This window comes from Microtus oregoni, unplaced genomic scaffold (genome assembly GCF_018167655.1).
Source record: "Microtus oregoni isolate MIOR12 unplaced genomic scaffold, Mior012 000006F_ref0000085, whole genome shotgun sequence".
Lineage (NCBI taxonomy): Eukaryota > Metazoa > Chordata > Mammalia > Rodentia > Cricetidae > Microtus > Microtus oregoni.
Window position 1 is genome coordinate 7,413,129 of NW_024543065.1, and position 18,953 is coordinate 7,432,081.

Below are 18,953 nucleotides of genomic sequence, written 5' to 3' on the forward strand. Positions count from 1 at the left end.
CAATCATTCAATTTTAGCAGTAAAGACCTGGAAGTCAGATGCTTAGGTGAAAGCCTGCTAGTTCAGAGAGGCAGAGAAAGGACCCAGCTGACCCTCCTCCTCCATCAGAGTCCCAGCAGCTCCTACTGTCTCAAACAACTCTCCTCAGACTCAATCACCCCCCCCCCCGCACTCTTGCTGTGCGTCTCTCTACCTGTCCCCCTGACTCCTTCTTACTCTCCGTGTTTTGTTTTGTTTTGCTTTTTTTCTTAATCTTACATTCACTTACTGTCTACTGGTTGTTTAGGCTACCTCTTGACTTATGGTTGCTTTTATTTTGATACTGTTTACAATAAAAGTTCTTTGATTAAAGGTATGTGTTAGGGTTGACCCACACCACAACTAGAAAACAGATTTTTCCAGTAAATAACACAATCTCGGGGGCACAGTGTGATCAAATATTCTGCAGCACTGTTCAGATCCCAAGTCTGTTTTTGAATGGGTCATTTGTCTTTTGTTATGTATATGTGTGTGTATCTATGTATATATACATTCTGGATATTAACTCCCTGTCAGATGCGTAGCTAGCAAAAATTCTCTCCCGTTCTGTGGGCTTCCTTATCACTTGGTTGATTATTTCTTTAGCTGTACCGAAGTGTTTTAGTTTCACGAAGTCCCACTTGGCAGTTGTTGGCCTTAATTCTTGGGCCACTGGAACCTTACTCAGAAAGTCCTTTTCTACACTGATATCAAGGAGGATACTGCCTGCATTTTCTTCTAGTACTTTCAGTGTTTCACATTTAGGTCTTTCATCATTTGGAGTAGTTTTTATAAAAGCAAGGTGATAAATGGGGGTCTAGTTTCACTATTGTATGTATAGACACCCTGTTTTCCCAGAGCCATTTGTTGAAAATGCTTTCTTCTCTCTAGCATATGGTTGGCATCTTTGTCGAATAGTAAAGGCTGTAGTTATGTGTTATAATGCTTGGGTCTTCGACCTTTCCCATTGGTCTACATGTCTGTTTTTGTTCTCTACCAGATTGCTTTTCATTGTTTTGTTCCTGTTATATATCTTGAAATATGGAATGGTAAATCTTGCAGCATTGTTCTTTTTGTTTAGGATTATTCGGCTACCCAGGGTCTTTATAGTTCCATATGAATTTTATTTATTTATTTTTTAAATTTATTTATTTATTTTGTACGGAGTTAGCCAGAAGAGGGCACCAGACCTCAATACAGATGGTTGTGGACCACCATGTGGTTGCTGGGAATTGAACTCAGGACCTTTGGAAGAGCAGGCAATGCTCTTAACCGCTGAGCCATCTCTCCAGCCCCTCCATATGAATTTTAGCATAGTTTTTTTTTCTCTATTTTTTCTCTTCTGTCCTGTCCCTTTACATACCATTCAGGGATGTTCTGAGGCATTGGAAGGGCTCTGGCCTATGAGTAGATAATTTTGGGGAAACTCTAAAGGCTGGCCCTAGGATCTGCTTCTCTATGGAAGAGTGGGTCACCTTCCTCAAGTCCCAATGTGTACATTTTTGCACAGTCATTCCCACTCTTCCTAATGCCTGAGCCTGGTTTGCCATTTTACATTCCATCAGCAGAGAATTCAGACTCGAATTTCTCCAGATCGTTAAGAACACTTTGTGTGTATGTTCTCGTGTGCATGCATGTACACACACGCGAGCGCCTTTGTTTTTCAGACAGTTTTACTATGTATTTCAGTCTGATCATCAGCTCCTGACCCAGCGTTCCAAGTGCTGGGCTTCCACACACATGTGATCATACCCATCTTGTAACACCATTTTCATTCTTCTTTTTTCTGATAGCAGTAAACCCAGTGGGTTGAAGAACTGCCATAATATGATTTTGGTTTTATAATGAGTAATGTCAAACATTTTTTCATGTCATGATTGGTCATTTGTAAATATGTTGAGAAATATCTGTTCAAGACTTGCCCAGCTTTTGAGTTTATTTTCAAGTTGCTTTATATGTTCTGTATAGAAGACCCTTATCGCATACTTGACTTGCAAATATTTCTGATTATTTAGTCTTTATTTTGTCCATGGTGGTTTCCTTTAGTTATAGTTATTTACATCATTTTGGTGAGGTCTAGTTCATTTGTTTGCTTTTCCTTTTTCCTTCTTTTTCATATGTTGCCTTTGGAAAAGGCAGTGTTTAATATTTAAGCCAGAAAAATAGTGAAGATTTACACTTGTTTCTTTTTAAAAGCTTCGTAGATTTTACTCCTACATTTAGGTGTTTATGTATTTAATTTTGTTCATAGTGTGAGATAAGAATTCAAATGTATTCTTTGTCATATAGTTACGCATATAGTAGGAGGCCACTTGTTAATTCCAAGCTACCCAGACCACGGAATAATCACTCAGAAACTATATTAATTACAGCACTGCTTGGCCAATGGCTTAAACATATTGTTATCTAGCTTTTATATTTTAAATTAACCCATTTTTATTAATCTGTGTATCGCCACGTGGCTGTGACTTTACTGGCAGAGTTCCAGCGCATGTGTCTTCTGCTGCGTCTACATGGCTTCTCCCTGACTCTGCCTACTCTCTCCTCCTCTATCTGCTTGGAACTCTCACCTTACCCTATTCTGCTAAGCTATTGGCCAAAACAGCTTTATTCATTAACCAATAAAAGCAAAACAGAAGGACCTCCCACACTGTAGCCAGTTGTCCTATTACCATTTGTTTAAAGAATTTGTTCCTCATTAATAGACTTGTCATTCTTGCTTCTGGATTATTAGTTCTCTTCCATTGTTCTGTATGTTTCTTTTTATTCCAATGTTTAATACTTAGATTAACACAGTGTTATAATTTTAAAATGGGACTCACTTTTGTCTGTTTTTTCAATATTAGTTTAGCTATTTGCATTCTCTTACAATTTTACATGAAGTTCAGGATCACCTTATCATGTTGACAAAAACTAGCTTGCTTTTTGATCTATTACTTTATCTGTAGATGATGTGGAGGGAACCGACTGCCGTTTCAGCACCGGTGAGTCTTAGAATCTGCTAACATGTCTTCTTTCAGTGTTTGCTAGTTTTTTAGTGTATAAATCTTCTGCTTCATCAGTTAAGTTTATTCCTTTATGTTTTATTCTTTTTGAAACTGAGTGGAAGCATTTTCATTTTTGGTTGTTTGTCACGCCTGCCTCAACCAGCAAGGAAGACGCAACACCAGAGCTCTTCTTGCAAGCAGTTTTATTCAGGATCTTTTTACAATCGAAGATATCTCTCTCTTTCTCTCTCTCTCTCCCCGGGCAAACCTCTCCCAGCCCTTAAAAAGGCACAGGCCGCCAACCCCGGATTGCCAGGTGGGCACTGCCCATAGGTCCACGCATATGCAAGCAGCTGACGATCATTGCGTGATAATAGCATGAGTCAGGCCTTAGCCAATAATAGGAGCTGATTATCACAGAGAGCACTCGCTTTCGGGATCGCGGAGGGCAGGAGCCAGCATCATCAGGTGCGGCTCCACGCAGCTCTCTACAGTTGTTCATTGTGTAGAAATACAACTGATACGGTATTTTAACCATTGTTGAACTGGCTGGTTCAACATCTTAAAAATGTTCTTTAGAATTTTCCTAAAATATAAGATTATAGCGTCTGTCAATGGGGATAATTTACTCCTTTCCTAATATTTTTATTTTTAATTGAGTGATTTTTACTTTTCTTAAAAGCATAATTATCCCCTCCTCCCTTTGCCTAATTACTCTGGATACAATGTGGAGTATAAGTGGCAAGGCAAAGCCTCTTTTTTCCTGATACTAAGAGAAAAGCTTTCTGTCTTTCCGTTGAGTGCTTGTGGAAGGGTAGACTCTGGCAGGTGTTTTTCCCTATGCTGAGCTGTCTCTGTGTGCCTGTTTGTTCTCTGTTTATGATGGAGGTTCTCCCTCCCTTCCTACCCCTTTCTTTCTCTTTGATTTTCTTCTTTCCCTTTTCTCCTCTTCCTCCTTCTCTTCTCCTCTTTCTTGTTCTTCTGTTTTCTTTTTTCTTTTTCTTTCCAGCAAGGTCTCTCTCTCCAGCTCTGGCTTTTCTTTTCCTGGGACACACTGTATAGACCAGGCTGGTCTCAAACTCAAAGAGATCTTCTACCTGCCTTTGCTTCCCAAGTGCTGGAATTAAAGATGTGGGCCATCATACCTGACTCAAGGTGTTGAACTTCTCAAGTATTTGTTTGTTTCCTGTCTTGAAATGATCCTGCATGTTCCCTCCCTTCATTTCTATTAATATGATTTATTTATCGGTTGTCCTTTATTGAACTGGCCTTGCAAACAGTGTTACTGCTAACTTATCTTTGTGTGTAACTCAGATCTAGTGACTGTTCAAGTCCGTTTTGCTTGCCACCGTTCACTCCCCAGTTCTCCCAGAACATCTCGTGCAACTTGCTTTTCACTTTGCGAGGCCGTTCCCATAGTTCTTAAATGCTACTGTGACAATCTAATCTTTGTTTTTTCAAAGTTGCATTCAGATTTCTTCCATTCACAGCTCGAATCTTCAATACTTTTTCTCCCCAAACTCTTAAAATCTGATGATTATATCCATTGAAATATGTGATCTGGACCGTGAGTTCACCCCAGGAGACAGTGGATAGAACAATGAAACTCATAATCTCTGGGGATATTTGCTATATTTGTGTTTGTAGTGTCTGTAGACAAACCTTTTTGTTCTTCCTAAGCAGAAGATTTTAATGCCTTTCCTCTGGGGCAGGTGGGGGTCATCTTTTACAGTATCCCACTTTTGTATAGAAGGTATGATCCAATCTTGTGCTGGCTTAGGATACAAAAAGACATAAAGCTGGGGCTTAAACTCACCTGGGTTAGAGTAGGGGGAAAAGGTGGTTTGGGTGATAGGAAGGATGTGTTCTTGTTGACAGAGGTAGTTGTCCTGGGTGGACACTGCAGTTCGAACCCTTAGGCTGGGGGGCAGCTCCTGTGCTTCCTACTGGCTGCTCTTTTAACCACTTTTCTGCCTCAGAACCATGGCTGGATCTTCTTCTGGCCCTTCGACTAGCTAGCATGGATGATGTAAACACTGAAGTCTTCCTCATCCCCAACCCCTGGTTGTCACAGTTGAGTCAGTGTGTCCTGTTGTGGCTGTAGAGATGTGGAACATTCTGTATCCTTCCCAGATGATGGCCACCACAGGTCCAGAGCTCAAATAGTCCATAAAGCTATCCATAGAAGGCCTTTCTCTGTAGGTCCCAGTAGTGCTGAGTAAGAATGTTCTGTAGTGCCTGCTCTTTCTACCTGCTTGAGAGCTGTATCTTGCTTAAAACACTGCATCCAGGATTCACTACCAGAGCTAGGAGGGTTCTCTTAAATGGTGGCACAGGATCAGGTGTGGACCAGCATAGGCCAAACAACAGCAGCTGCAGTGATGTGTGCCTGAACAGGCTGCCTGTGGCTCAGGCTGGTCAAGCATAGAGCAGGTAGCACAAGGACTGTTTACAAACTCACTGCATATAACAAACTGTATCTCAGCAATATCATGGATTATACTTATCTCCCCCAACCCCCTTAGCCAATGTCTAACTGTGTAGCCCTGGCTGGCCTGGAATGTGTTATGTAGACTAGACTGCTTGGAAGTCACAGAGACCTGTGTGCCTTTGTGACCTCAGTGTTGGGATTCAAAATATGTGCCACCATGCCTTGTATGTGGACATGCATTCTTTAAGTGACTTTATAGCTCTTGTACATGTGTACAGGGAAGACCTTTTGTTTAACTTTTGGTGTCACTAATTCATTGTCATTGCTCTAACATGAAATGCCAGAGTGTATTATGTATGTGTGTGTCTGGAAGATAGATCCAAGTGGTGGTTTTTCTCCATATTTTTTAATTTATTGTATATATTTTAAAATGCTTTTGAGAAAAATTATTAGAGTAGAAATAATTGAGTTGCTCCGTCTGTGTAGAAAAGTCTGTGCAAGTGTGAGTGGTAGGGATGTGTCTGTGTATGGTTTAGACTGTTGGAAGTTGAGGTCTGCTGCAGCCATGCAAGGATCACGGTGCAGTGTTAAAGGGCCCTTACACGGACTAGACTAAGATTCTACACTGCACACAGTTGTCAGGATGCTGAACTAGAAGCTGGAACACCACTTGTGGAGTTCCAGGACTGATGAGGGATTTGTGTTCTATGCTGTTAAGAGGAATTATTTAGTTTCTCTGAGTCTTTTTTTATTTTAATATAAATTGAATTTTATAATACTTGCTTTGTAGAAATTTTGAATAGAAATGAGAATGCCTGTCATTTTGAGGATTTTGCTTCCAAAGTTGACAGGTTACTATGATTAGAAAAATATTTTATTTACTTTAAAACAATAGCACCAGCACAGATTTGCAAGGGTATCTGAAACAGAGACTCAGATTCACTTATCTTTTGACTTTGGAACCAGAATTTGCATGTGTATTTGGCACGGGCTTTAGTTCAATGTTTTGATAGTTGCAGGTAACATTCCAAGATCATTTGTTGATAATTGCTTATTTCCTTCTATTGTGGTTTTTGTTGTTGTTCAGAATGAATATTGTCAGAGAAGTTAGAATTTTGTGTTCTCTATCTTTAACTTCCTTGAAGCCCTGAAGTGGGAGATGCTGACGCTCATGGTTAACTGCACCTGGTGCGTACCTAAGTCATAGGTTTTGAAGTTTGTGCAGTGAAATATGGGAAGGCTGATTTCTTTGGATTTACGTTTTCATTTATTGTTGGTTGCTGATAAGCAGTTTCTGGTTTTCCTGTTGTCTGCAGATGAAGTATTCCAACAGGAGAGGAGCTGTTGGGTGGGAGGGAAAGTCTCAGGAGGCATCCACTGGGCTGCCTGAGCTGTCTCCAGCCTGGGCTTGCTACAGTGACTGTAAGACGACTTCTTCTTCTTCTTCTTCTTCTTCTTCTTCTTCTTCTTCTTCTTCTTCTTCTTCTTCTTCTTCTTCTCCTCCTCCTTCTCCTCCTCCTCCTCCTCCTCCTCCTCCTCCTCCTCCTCCTCCTTCTCCTCCTCCTCCTCCTCCTCCTCCTCCTCCTCCTCCTCCTCCCACATATCATAAATATGAGTTCAAAATAAATATTCTTAATATGAGTACAAATTATCTAGTTATTATTATTACTACTTAGAAGTTTGAAAAAGTTTTGCCACTATAGATTCAAATTTCCTGTTTGTCATGATGGTAGTGGTGGTGGGCTGTAATTCCAAGTGTATTTAAGCTGAGTTTTTATTCAGATGGGGATTTTCTTCAAGTTTTCACATTTTCCATTATAAGTTAAAATAAATGTAGAGTGTGTGTTTCTTTTTTCCCTAAAGTTTAGATCAGGCGAGCACAACTCCACTAAACAGTTTGTAGGGGAAAATAGCTCTGCTTCTCGGTTTTATAGACTCTCTCCTAAAAGGCAGAGCTGCGATTGAGTCGGTTACTACGGTAGTGGAAGATGTCTTGCAGCTGTGCCGTTTGGTTCTGTTCCAGAGATAGTATTTGTGTGCACTGTCAGAGTGTCCTAAAGCCCACCCCGAACAGGCTTCAGCTCTATAAAAGGAGTGTTGTTTTATAACCTCTCGGGTTCTTATGGGGTGCTGGTGGTACTGGTGGTCTTCATTGGTTTGTCTTTTGAACTGACCTTTTATTAGACACAGGCCTCACAGTTTAAGAATAGGAATTACACTTGTAGTTTTTCTGTCTTGTGAAAAAAAAAATAGCCCTCTGGCACACACTAGGATGAAAACAAATCCTCCTTCCTCAGACTTCACAGTTTCAGTTCCAGTTCTCTGTCTTTATGCAGATAAGAAGGCCATGGACGGTCATTTGCTTATGTTCTTCTTTGTAGCTTAGTAAGTACTGATTCACAAGTCAAGCTTGTATATCAGAAGATGGACGATTACACAGGAAATTCCAAACATTAAAAATTTCAAAAGCAGAACAAAAACAATGTGTTCTCATTGGAAATTGTTTAACTTAAGAGGTTTTGAGCCTCCTGTTTATTTGCATACATTGTGAGAGAATTGTGATTGGTTAGAAGACATTGATTAGAAGACATAGTTTCCCATTTCTAAGACTTAAAAGTTTTCCTTTTCTTCTTGTACTTTAAAATTCCCCCAGTAGTGAAAGTGTTCTGTAGTTCCTGTTTCCCTACCTTTCTTTGTTGCTAGCCTTCAGAGGGTGCATGGCCGGCTTACCTCTCTCTGCCTCACCACAGTCTCCTAGCACTCGTTAACCCTTGTGGGTCCCAGTGCATGTTTGGACACTCTCCCACCTGGGTGATCCCCTCTTGTCATCTCTCATGCCATGGCTTTCAGGTTCCTTGCTGTTGTACTTTTGTTGCCCCTGTCTTATTCTCTTGGATCATTGGAGAATCATTTCATCCAGTTTCCTCTTATTGTATCACTGGTTCTCAAATGACTGCCAAAGTAGTCTTCAGAAACACAAACTTAATATTATTTTCCATTGCCTACAGGATTGAGTGAAAACATCTGAGTTCAATACTGATCATGCATTGTTTGGCTGTTGCTTCCTTTTCCCCTTCTCTACTCCCCACCCTGTGTTCCAGGCAGATGAGGTACTCACCATTCTCTACAGCACATTTATCTTTAATGGTCCTGTGCTCTTCCCTACTGTTCCCACAGTCTGGAATGTACTTACACCCACTTATCTGGCCACGAAGCTCCTTCTTATCTTTCAGGGTCACTTTGGGAATCATTCTTCCCTCATAAGTCACTTATTGTTAGATTGTTTCTGCCTCCATTATAGGTCTTATTCTTTCCTTAATGCAGTACATTTTCAAGCACCGTCTGCTCACACTGCTGGCAGCCATTTTCATAAAGGTCTGTAGCCTTAGAAGCCTTCAGCAGAGAATTATGTAGAGTAATTCCTCCTGGAATGAACTGATTTGAGCCAACCTCAATATACAAAACTAAAATCAAGATCTCATAGGCAAAAGTAATGAACTGTGTGCAGGTGTGACAGTGCATAGTTGTGTGTTGTGTTGGACAGAAAGAAAGGCATTTGGGTTGAGTGTGTTAGGACTCGTGGTTAGGATTGTCTTTCTCAATTTATGGCTGAGTGCTGAAGTGACAGAAACACATGAGTAGAACTGCAGTGCCCAGTTAGGATGTTTGCTAGTAAGTGGTGATTGGGGTAGGCAAGGTTTCAGGAGCAAAGGTCAACAGAAGTGCTGGGAGGCAGACTGAGCCTCTCATGGGCTTGTACCATAGGCTGTGCTGAACTAAAGGAAGGTAGGGCACTGCCCATTATGTTGGCCCCTGATGTGGGATTCCCCTCTTTATGCTGTGAATACCATTGGTGAATAAAGAAACTGCCTTGGTGTGTTGATAGGGCAGAACTTAGGTAGGCAGAGAAAACTAAACTGAATGCTGGGAGAAAGAAGGCGGAGTCAGGGAGAAGCCATGGAGCCTCACTGGAGACAGATGCCAGAACTTTAGCTAGTAAGCCACAGCCTCATGGCGATACACAGTTTAATAGAAATGGGTTAAATTAATATGTAAGAGTTAGCCAATAAGAAGCTAGAGTTAATAGGCCCAGCAACGATTTAATTAATACAGTTTCTGTGGTTATTTCGGGGCTAAGCAGCCGGGAACTAACTAGTTGCCTCCTTACACAGGCACCCTCATATTTCCTCATTAGAAGCAATCAGTGCTCAGTTTTATTAAAATAAAAACTTTTATTGATTCTTTGTTGATTTCATATCATGCATTCCAATCCCACTCACCTCCTTGTCTCCTTGCATCTGCCCCTGCCCTTGCAACCTCGTTCCCAAATCAAATCCTAATTTAAAAGAATAACTTGCTCTTTATTTTATAACTTGTTTACTGTGTGTGTGTGTGTGTGTGTGTGTGTGTGTGTGTGTGTGTGGTAAGGGGAACACATGAGTTTGAAGTTCTGAAAACAACTTTTCCGAGCTGATTCTCTCGCCTCTCCCCCAAGTGAGTCCCAGGCATTGAATTTAGTCTTAGGAGCACTGTCAGCCATTGAACTATATGACCTCTCTATTATTTATTTTTGTTTTTTATTTGTAAGGAATATTTTATGTGCTTTGTGTGACTGTGTGAACATGTGCATATGGGTTTCTGTGCATGTGTTTGCCTGTTGAGGCTAGAGGTTGACATTGAGTGTCTTTCTCTGTTGCTCTCTACCTTATTTTTTAGGAAAGGGACTGTCTCTGAACCTGAATTGATTGGGTAGGCAGGTTTGTCAGTGAGTTCCAAGGAGCTGCCCATCTTCCTTTTGGTGCTTCCCCACGTTGCTAGGCTTAAAGATGCACTACACAACTGTGGGTCCAAACTTGGGTCCTCCAGCTTGCAAGGCAGATTCTTACTGACTCAGTCTTCTTTCTAGCTCCTAGTGGTGGCTATTTTAATTGCTGCTTGAGAAAAGATTGAAGAGAGATTTCAAGAGGTGTGTTAGGTTGGAGAAATAGTTTTCATTTTGCATATTGAGAAAAGAGTAGATAAATCAGATTGGTAGGGAGATTATTGTATTTTAATAGTTTTTCTTTAAAAATGAAGTTAATGTAGGATGCATTCAAACGTTTAGAGGAAACAAAGGCTAGCTGGAGATTCTGATCATTCAAATCTCTTGTTTAGTAGTATTCTGCATTCCTTTAGTGTTTGTACTTTACTGGCAGCTATCATTATAATTTTCTTTTGATCCCATCCCCAATCCTGTTAGAGGTTTTAGTGGCTGATTGTTGGGGAATGTTATTTTAAGGTGTGTTGCTTTTATTTATACTGCATTTGTTTAACTCTGTGAGGCTGTGATTCTCTACCTTGCAGTCCTAATAAAGAACTGAATGGCCAATAGCAAGGTAGGAGCAAGGATAGGCAGGGCTGGCAGACAGAGCCTATAAATAGGAGAACAGAGGAAGAAGGATCAGTGAGAGAACAAGGGAGGAGGACATCAGGGTCCACCCAACCGAAAGTAAGATACACAGAAGTAAGAGAAGGAAAATGGTAGATGGGATAATTTAAGAACAGTAGGCAAGAAACAGGCAAACTAAGACCAGGCATTCGTAACTTAAGACTAAGAGCCTCTGTGTGTGATTTATTTGGGAGCTGGGTGGTGGGTCCTCCAAAAGCCAAAGGAGTAAAACATTACACTACAGCTGATACTTTCATTTTATAGACTTAGGTAAATGACAGCATGAGAATATTAAATTGTTTGAGTATAAGCTTAATGTTCTTTCAGGTTGAAAGAGTAGATAATTAAAATATGTATTTATGCTGAGTGTTTTGCCTGCATGTGTATCAGTGCACCAGAAAAGGCTGCTGGGTCCGCTGGAACTGGAGTTAACAACTGTGAGCTGCCTTGGAGGCCCTGGGAATGGAACCCCAGTCCTCTGCAAGAGTGGTAAGTGCTCTTAACCACTCAGCCATCTCTTCAGCCTGAGTAGAGAATGTTTTAGCAGTGGGATGCTTATGTTCAGCAGTTGGGGCAGGATGGGAAGTGCTTTAGATTTGTAATTCTTATATCGGAGTTGGGTTCTGCTTTTGCTTTTGGCATTATGTGACAGTGAAAAGACTCATTTCCATTCTCTTTCCTTAATTGTGTCTCCCTTTTCCTTCTTCAGCCTGGTATGGCATGCTGTAGGGCTGGGAACTGGGAGTATGAATCAGGGTCTAATACCTAGCTTGGTTAGATCTGCTGTTGATTTGCTGTGTAATCCAGACAATTATTACACTAGTAGGAGGAGTTCAGATTCCCTGTCTATTAAAGGCCATGGTGAGGTCCATGAACACTGAGACCAATTGTTGCTTTCACTTTGATTCTCTAGAACTCCCATTTTGCTGCATCACACCGTGTTATATAGTGGCCCTTTGTGGTTGTCTTAGTGATAGGTAGTTTAGTTTTATTTTGTTTGTTCATCCATAGTTCAGCATGGACATTGTTACTGCCCAACAGTAGTACCTGTTTGCTGCAGAATTTGTGAAGAGTGAGCTTTGTCTTGACATTGTAAGCTTGTAACTCTTTTCTTGACTTCCCAAGGGAGTTGGCCACTTCTGCTGCATCTTTCCTGTGCCTTTCTTGCATCTGTTATCACTTGTGACCCTAATGTTTATGTGTCTCTGTCCTCTCTACTGTACTCTGAGTTCCCTGTGTACGACCATTGTCTGACACCAAGGAAGAATGCAGCAGTGCTTCTTAGGCATGGTTGGTTTGGAGAACTTCTTCCACTGGGCAAAGCTGAGTGGAGCTTCCCTAGGTGTCACATTGAACTTTCAAAAGGGCCAGATTTCAAAGCCAAAACAAGCAGAAAGCCACCATTCCCCAGGAGATTTACAGCAACTAATAGGTTTACCTAAGTCTGCTGCTTCTGCTTTCACCAGCCTCCGCTCTCAGCTCATTATCACCTTCATTCTATAGCTGAGGTGTTGTCCTCTTCTAGATTCTTCTCATATTGCCTTCAACAAAGTAGATTAAGATCATTGACAGTTGTTCTTTTAGTCACAAGGTGGAATGGAAAGCAGACCCCTCTGCTGGATTACTACATTAGTCCAGTTGTGTATGCTCTCATGCTTTGCTTTCTTACAGGTTTTCATTTTGGTTGGTGTTGTTGTCTTGTCTTGTTTTTTAAGTTAGGATTTCTCAGTGTAGCAGCTCTGACTGTCCTGGAACTCACTTTGTAAGACCAGAGTTCAACCTGACTCTGTCTCCTCAGTGCTGGGCTTAAAGCTACCACCCGGCTACAGTTGATTTTTAAAATAGTATGTGTTAATAGTTTGGTCAGAATACTTTCTGAACCACCATCATTTTATTTTGTGTGTGTGTGTGTGTGTGTGTGTGTGTGTGTGTGTTAGTGCTTGAGAACTGAATGTAACTCCCTATGCAGGTTCAGAAAGCTTTCTTCCTCAGCCCCTTTATTGATTTCTTCTTTCCCTGCACTTTTTCTACACTTGCTCTTTCTTTGTCCCCATATCTTTTGTGTCTATTGCTGTAAAGTGACTCCTTGAGCATGGCAGCTCTTATAAAGGAAATATTTAATTAATGGGGCGACTTAGAGCTTCAGAGATTTAGTTCATTATCATCGCTGGTGGGGCATGGCGGCATGCAGGCAGACATGGTACTGGAAGTGGAGCTGAAAGTTCTCCATCTCATCTGCAGGCAGCAGAAGGAGTCTGATCACAGTGGGCATAGCTTGAGCTTAGGAGTTCTCAAAACCTGCCTTCATAGTGACACACTTCCTCCAAGAAGATCCCATCTCCTAATAGTGCCACTCCATATGAGATTATGTGGGCCAATTATCCAAACTATCACACCTTTTAGAAATGATTTAAGTCATATCCTAGAGTCCTACAGATCTGTGAAATGCTGCATTTTAAGAAACATAGTTGAACATGTGAGTATGATATTACCAAGGCGTCTGGTTAAGGAAGAAATTTTGCAGATGACTCATCTGCAGATTATTCTGCATTTAGAGCCTGAAAGAAATGAAATGATGGTGTGTGGTACAAAGACAACTTGTATTTGGAGCCCAGGTACTTGTGGAGCACTGGTCCTCTTCCTTCCTTGTGTCTACCTTCTGTTTATCCTGGGTGGATGTCCCAATAGCAGTTATTGTAAGACATGCAGGGTTTTAGAAAATGAACATCTATTTGAAGAGTTAGGAAAGAGTTCTCCACAGGGGTGGTGATGCGTGTACAGTCTTGTATGATGATTGGTAGATGGGAATGTTGGTTCCCAGTGTAATCAATTGTATTAGAAAAGAGAGAGAAAGAGGCTTATTTCTGAGAACTTTCCTTGTGGTTTTAGGGCTCTGCTAGAAAATTGTGTTGTCCGAATTCCTCCTGGTTTGGCAGGTGATGATCGCTTCTTGGAGGAAGGCTGACAAAGTAGAGATGTGACAGCTAAAGAACTTGGCCGCCCCTCTGTCTCTTCTGTGGCACTGAGAACTGGTTTTGCCCGGAGTTTGTGTTCTTCATGGTTTGGAGCCATCAGCTGACTGCCACTGTCAGGATATTGAGTCACCTGCTGTCCTTTTTTTTCGAGACAGTCTTGCTACAAGCTCTGGCTGGTCTCAGATTCACAGCAGTCCTGCTGGACCCTCAGGACCGCAGTACCACAGTACCTTCCTCTACATCTACATCATATATCTTTCCTTACTTCCTTCTCTCCCCCTCCGTCTCCTCTTCCTTCCCCTCCCCTCCCCTCCTTTTTTTTCCTTTTTTTTTTTGTGGTCAGAGACAAAAAAGTCATGTTACTCTGGGTTTTAAGATTAAAATCTGCCCAAACTCTCGTACATTAATAAATGAAAGTTTTTTCCACTCTAACTTTTTTGACTATACAGACTACATTTTAAGAATAAACTTTCCTATTTTTGTTTTATGATAATGATGATATAACATAAAAATAAAGTTTAAAAATATCTTTCCCAAGATGCATGTAACATACAAGTCCCTGTTAACAAAATACAAGCTGTGTTTCAGCTTATGTTCTTTGAATTGTTAAAAATCTTTTCAAAAACAAGGAATAATGCAGCTGGACATATTTGTAGACTTCTCTGCTGATAACCTATTGGGTAAGGTTCCAAAGTTATTTCACTTCTGGGTTTCGTTTACTAATCTGGAGAGTAAGGGTAGTAAAATAGAGATAATAGAGATAGAAAATTGACTGTTTTGAAGCAGACTGAAGTGTAAATGTTAGCCCTACAGCCTTACTACATGTATGAGTGAAGGAATGTATTTAACATTTAATACCACAAAAGTTGTTGTGCTACTCAGGTCTCTCAGTCCCTTCAGACAACGAGATTCATGCGTCTGATATGTGGGGTCTTTAGTTTTGAAGCCAGCAAGAGCTGAGTGGTGGCTATGAGGAGTCAGGCTGCCATAATAAAACCGCAGACTGGGTTGCTGAAACAACAGAAATTTGTTTTCACACAGTTCTGGGGGTTAGAAGTCCAAATTGGAGTTGCCAGTATCATTTCCAGTAAGGCCTTTTCTTGGATTTAGTTAGGTAGTTGTGATGTAAGCTGTCTGGTGTTGGTTTCTAATAGGGGCATTCATTTTTATCATCAGAACCTCCCCTTACCAGCCTCATTATAAAGTTTTCATCTCCTAAACCCTCCACCTCCACATACAAAGCACAGAATTTTAGGGGAGCACTTTTCTGGCTTTACAGATAGGATATGGGTCAAGAAAAACAATACACATAGGCATGGTAGGAGGTGTCTGAGCTCGAGCTTGGATACCTGTCTGCTAAAGTGTAGTTCACTGGCACTGCTGCTATAGTTCAGTGGCTCCAGATTTCTGTATCCCACAGAAAAGGGCCTGTGAGCTGCTCAGTGGGGCAGGTGCATTTTGGCAAGTCTGAAGATCTGAGTTCAGCATGAGGGACTCATTTGGTAGAGAGAGCACACTGATTTCTATAAGTTGTCCTCTGACCTTCACACATTTCCCATGGTGTCCACACTTGTGCATGTGTCTAATTTACAAAGTAAACAAATGTAAAGAATGTTTAAAATAGGTTTATAATTTAAAATGGCACAAACTTAATATGAATAAAGGATGGTACTTTGAATAAGTAAAATGGGTTCTATTGAAAATCTCGCCAAATCGCTCTTCTGTGGTGCAGTGAGAACTCTGTGAGAATAGCCTGCTTTCGTTATTATAGAGTTTTAAAGTTTCGTATTTGCATAATTTGACAGAGCATCCTTTTTGGACCTATTACAGAAACTTACCTTCAGTAAATCTTCATGGAGGAAAACCTCATCCTTTTCTGACCATTTGGTACAGGTGACATTATGTTTATTGAAATACCTAAAGTATTTCTCTTATCGTTGGAAAACATTCTTTTTTTTTAAATTTATTTATTATGTATACAATATTTTGTCTGCGTGTATGCCTGGAGGCCAGAAGAGGGCACCAGACATCATTATAGATGGTTGTGAGCCACCATGTGGTTTCTGGGAATTGAACTCAGGACCTTTGGAAAAGCAGACGATGCTCTTAACCACTGAGCCATCTCTCCAGCCCTGGAAAACATTCTTTCCAACCCTTTGAGACCTTCCTATATCCAGTCTTAAGTCCTCTGGAATGTGTGTCTCAAGTGCATGGTGTCTTTATTAATATAGATTTACTTTTCACTTTTGGGGGCCAACCAAAGGCAGTAACCTATAATATTTTGGGAATTTCTTGGACAACCCTAATTCAGCTCAAAAGAGAGCTTCTCATGCCTGCTGTTAGAGTCTTTGGCTCTTGAGGGGAACAAAAATTATTACTGTAAGAACTGGTAGGGCCTATGACTCAGGGTAAAGATGCCTGTTGCCAAGCCTGATCAGCCAAGTTTGATCTCCAGAACCACATAGTGAATGAAGAGAACTGACTTCCAGAAAATGTTTTCTGACTTGTCAGAGAACACACACACACACACACACACACACACACACTAAAAAATCCAACTAAGTGAAAAAGGAATTCTTAATAATGGTTGAATCATCAAAATTGAAATTGCAGAATTGGAGCCTTGTCACCAAAACAGCCTTTATGTAGTTGCTGCATAGAATAGGCAGCAGGAAGCTCTTTTTTGGCTCACATGGATTTTCTAGCTGAGGAATGAAGTGACTTGGAAGCAAGCTGGACTTTTCTACTGAGCATGTCCTTCTCCAGCAGGGTCCAGCTTGGGTGGGGCCTGGTTTGCTCATTAAGCTTTTGGAGCTGGATTTCCATCGGCTTCCCACAGTCTCCCCATGACAGGAAACAGGAGACAGCTGGCTGAATGTGCCTAGATGTTGCCTGCGTATGTACATCCAGGGGGAGTTCTGTCGGCGCTGTTGGGTTTTATGGTACATGCTTGTTTGTTTCTGCTTGTGAAAGAGGTTTGTTGTTGAGAATGCGATTGAGAGTCAAGGGGGGCTGAAATGTGGAGTTTGCTAGTGTACCGAGTAGATGGAATCTGGTGTATATACTCTTTGGGTAAGGAATGTTGTGTTGTATTTGCTGTAAGCTCTATTAAAAAAATGTGTGAATATGTGTATTTACATGTGTGGGACTACTACATGGCATGTGTGTATGTATTTTAGTGGCAAAAATTTTGCTTCAGACTAGTTATTTGCATTTTTTAGGCAAATGTTGAATTTGTGTAGGTTATCTGTAGTACAAATAGCCTTTTCAGATATGGCCTCTAAGAACAATGGAGCTAGTTTATTTTATACACTCGTCTCACTGCCTTACCGTTGACTTTCGCACCTCCAGTGTGAGAAACCATATTAAAGTAAATTTTTTTAAAAAAATAATTTATTCATTTTTATTTCATGTGCGTTTGTATTTGTGTATGTCTGTGTGAAGATGTCAGATCCCCTGAAACTGGAGTTACAGGCAGTTATGAGCTGCCATATGGTTGCTGAGAATTGAACTCAGGTCCTTTGGAAGAGCAGCAGCCAGTGCTCTTAACCACTGAGCCATCTCTCCAGCCCCTGAAACTAAATTATTTGCTAATGCACTGTGAAACCAATGTTGTATATTTTTATCACATTCAAAGGTGAAAATCTCAATGTAGTGATTTATAGAATTTGTTTTCACACTAATGCATCTGATTAAAAGGACGTTGTTCTGTAGCTCTGAGAGATGTGAATTCCAGCTGTTTTAGCATCTACAGAGTCCTTTGTATGCAGTTGTCAAGAGCTGTATGCTGTTTTCATAATGTGCTCTATCTTTCATTTCTAAATATCTAATCTTGTCATATTGAGGAAGTGTGAAAATTTATTCTGTTGCTTAGATTCTAACATTCATATGGAATTAAAAACTTCTCATGGATTTTCTTTATACAGTTTACTCATCTAGTAATCTTTCTTTAAAAATGAAGGAGAAAAAGCAAAGCTGGTTTTGTTGCTCGTTAACAAAATCACAGTGACTGCGATGATCTCTGTGACTCTGGTTAACACTAGCGGGACTACCCTGTGTAATGAGGGTATTCGGGGGCAGAGTGCATGTGTGTTTATGCTGCAGCATTCCCGAGCTTACAGAGAAGAGGATTTGAAAGCAGGCCCCAGCTTGGTGGACTTGTCACAGTCTGGGACATTGATTGACTCTGACAAGCTTTTGTCTTATGACCCATTAAAATGCAGCGTCTGCAGCCTATGTGTTTATCCCATGCAGTTAACCTTGGTGGATTTGTCTTCGGCTTATTTGGGAAGAGCCTCTGGAAATACTGTTGTTATTTTGTAGCCACAGGACTTAAGAGTTTATTTACACAGAAATAGGTAACTGGTTGTTGGTTACCACTCATTACAAGTAGGTATGCCTGTTAGGGTTGGGTGAGCCTCCTATGTATGAGCTCAGAAAAAATAAATTTCATGTTATCTGTTAGGATCAAGAGAGATGATGGTTTAGCTCTGTTCTGCTTGAGCCTGCTTTTGGTGTCACTCTGAGAAACAGTTGGTATATTTTTCTTTTTGACGGAGCGTTATATGGCGATGATCTAATAAATGCTCCCTAGATACCAGGAACAACATAAAAGTATTATTGAGAAGCCACCGGATGTATGACGTTGCACTGGGAACATGAAGTTTTACTCATCTAAGAAAAATGTCCCTCTTTATGGTAGCATCACAGCAGATGTGGGCCAGGGAGGAGGTGTGGACAGGAAGCACATGACATATCATGCCAGTTTGTTGCTTCTCCCTGTAAACGAAGAGGAAGCTGCTGAAAGCGATTGGGAGTATTTATATGTGGCCATCTTCCACTCGTACCTTTCTTTCCATTTTATCTTCCCTTTAAAAATGTTCTCACCTTTGAGAGAACTGTTAAGGGCTACATTTTCCTTTCTTCAGCAGATAATAGCAGCAATCTTCTGTGGCTTCCCTGCACTTTACCAGAGTACAGGATGTTGTTTCAGCTCTGCACTGAGGTTGGGACGGTGGAAAAGGACCATGCAAGGCTTTCTCAGGAGCTCCAGCCTTCTCAGCTTTCTCTCCTTTTAAATACACAACTCAAAAGACGTTTTTATTTTTTATTGC

The 18,953-nt window shown here is 40.8% G+C and overlaps 1 protein-coding gene across 21 annotated transcripts in view; it reads left to right on the forward strand.

The window, feature by feature from the left end:
- Epb41l2 (erythrocyte membrane protein band 4.1 like 2) overlaps positions 1 to 18,953 on the forward strand; it is a 173,190-nt gene that overhangs the window by 62,027 nt on the left and 92,210 nt on the right. Inside the window, exon 2 of one of the 21 annotated variants that reach the window (XM_041654327.1) lies at positions 11,255 to 11,353. The exons of the other annotated variants lie outside the window; for them this stretch is intronic. The gene's annotated coding sequence lies outside the window, so the exon portion shown is untranslated. The remainder of the gene's footprint in view (positions 1 to 11,254; positions 11,354 to 18,953) is intronic. 21 annotated transcript variants of the gene reach the window in all.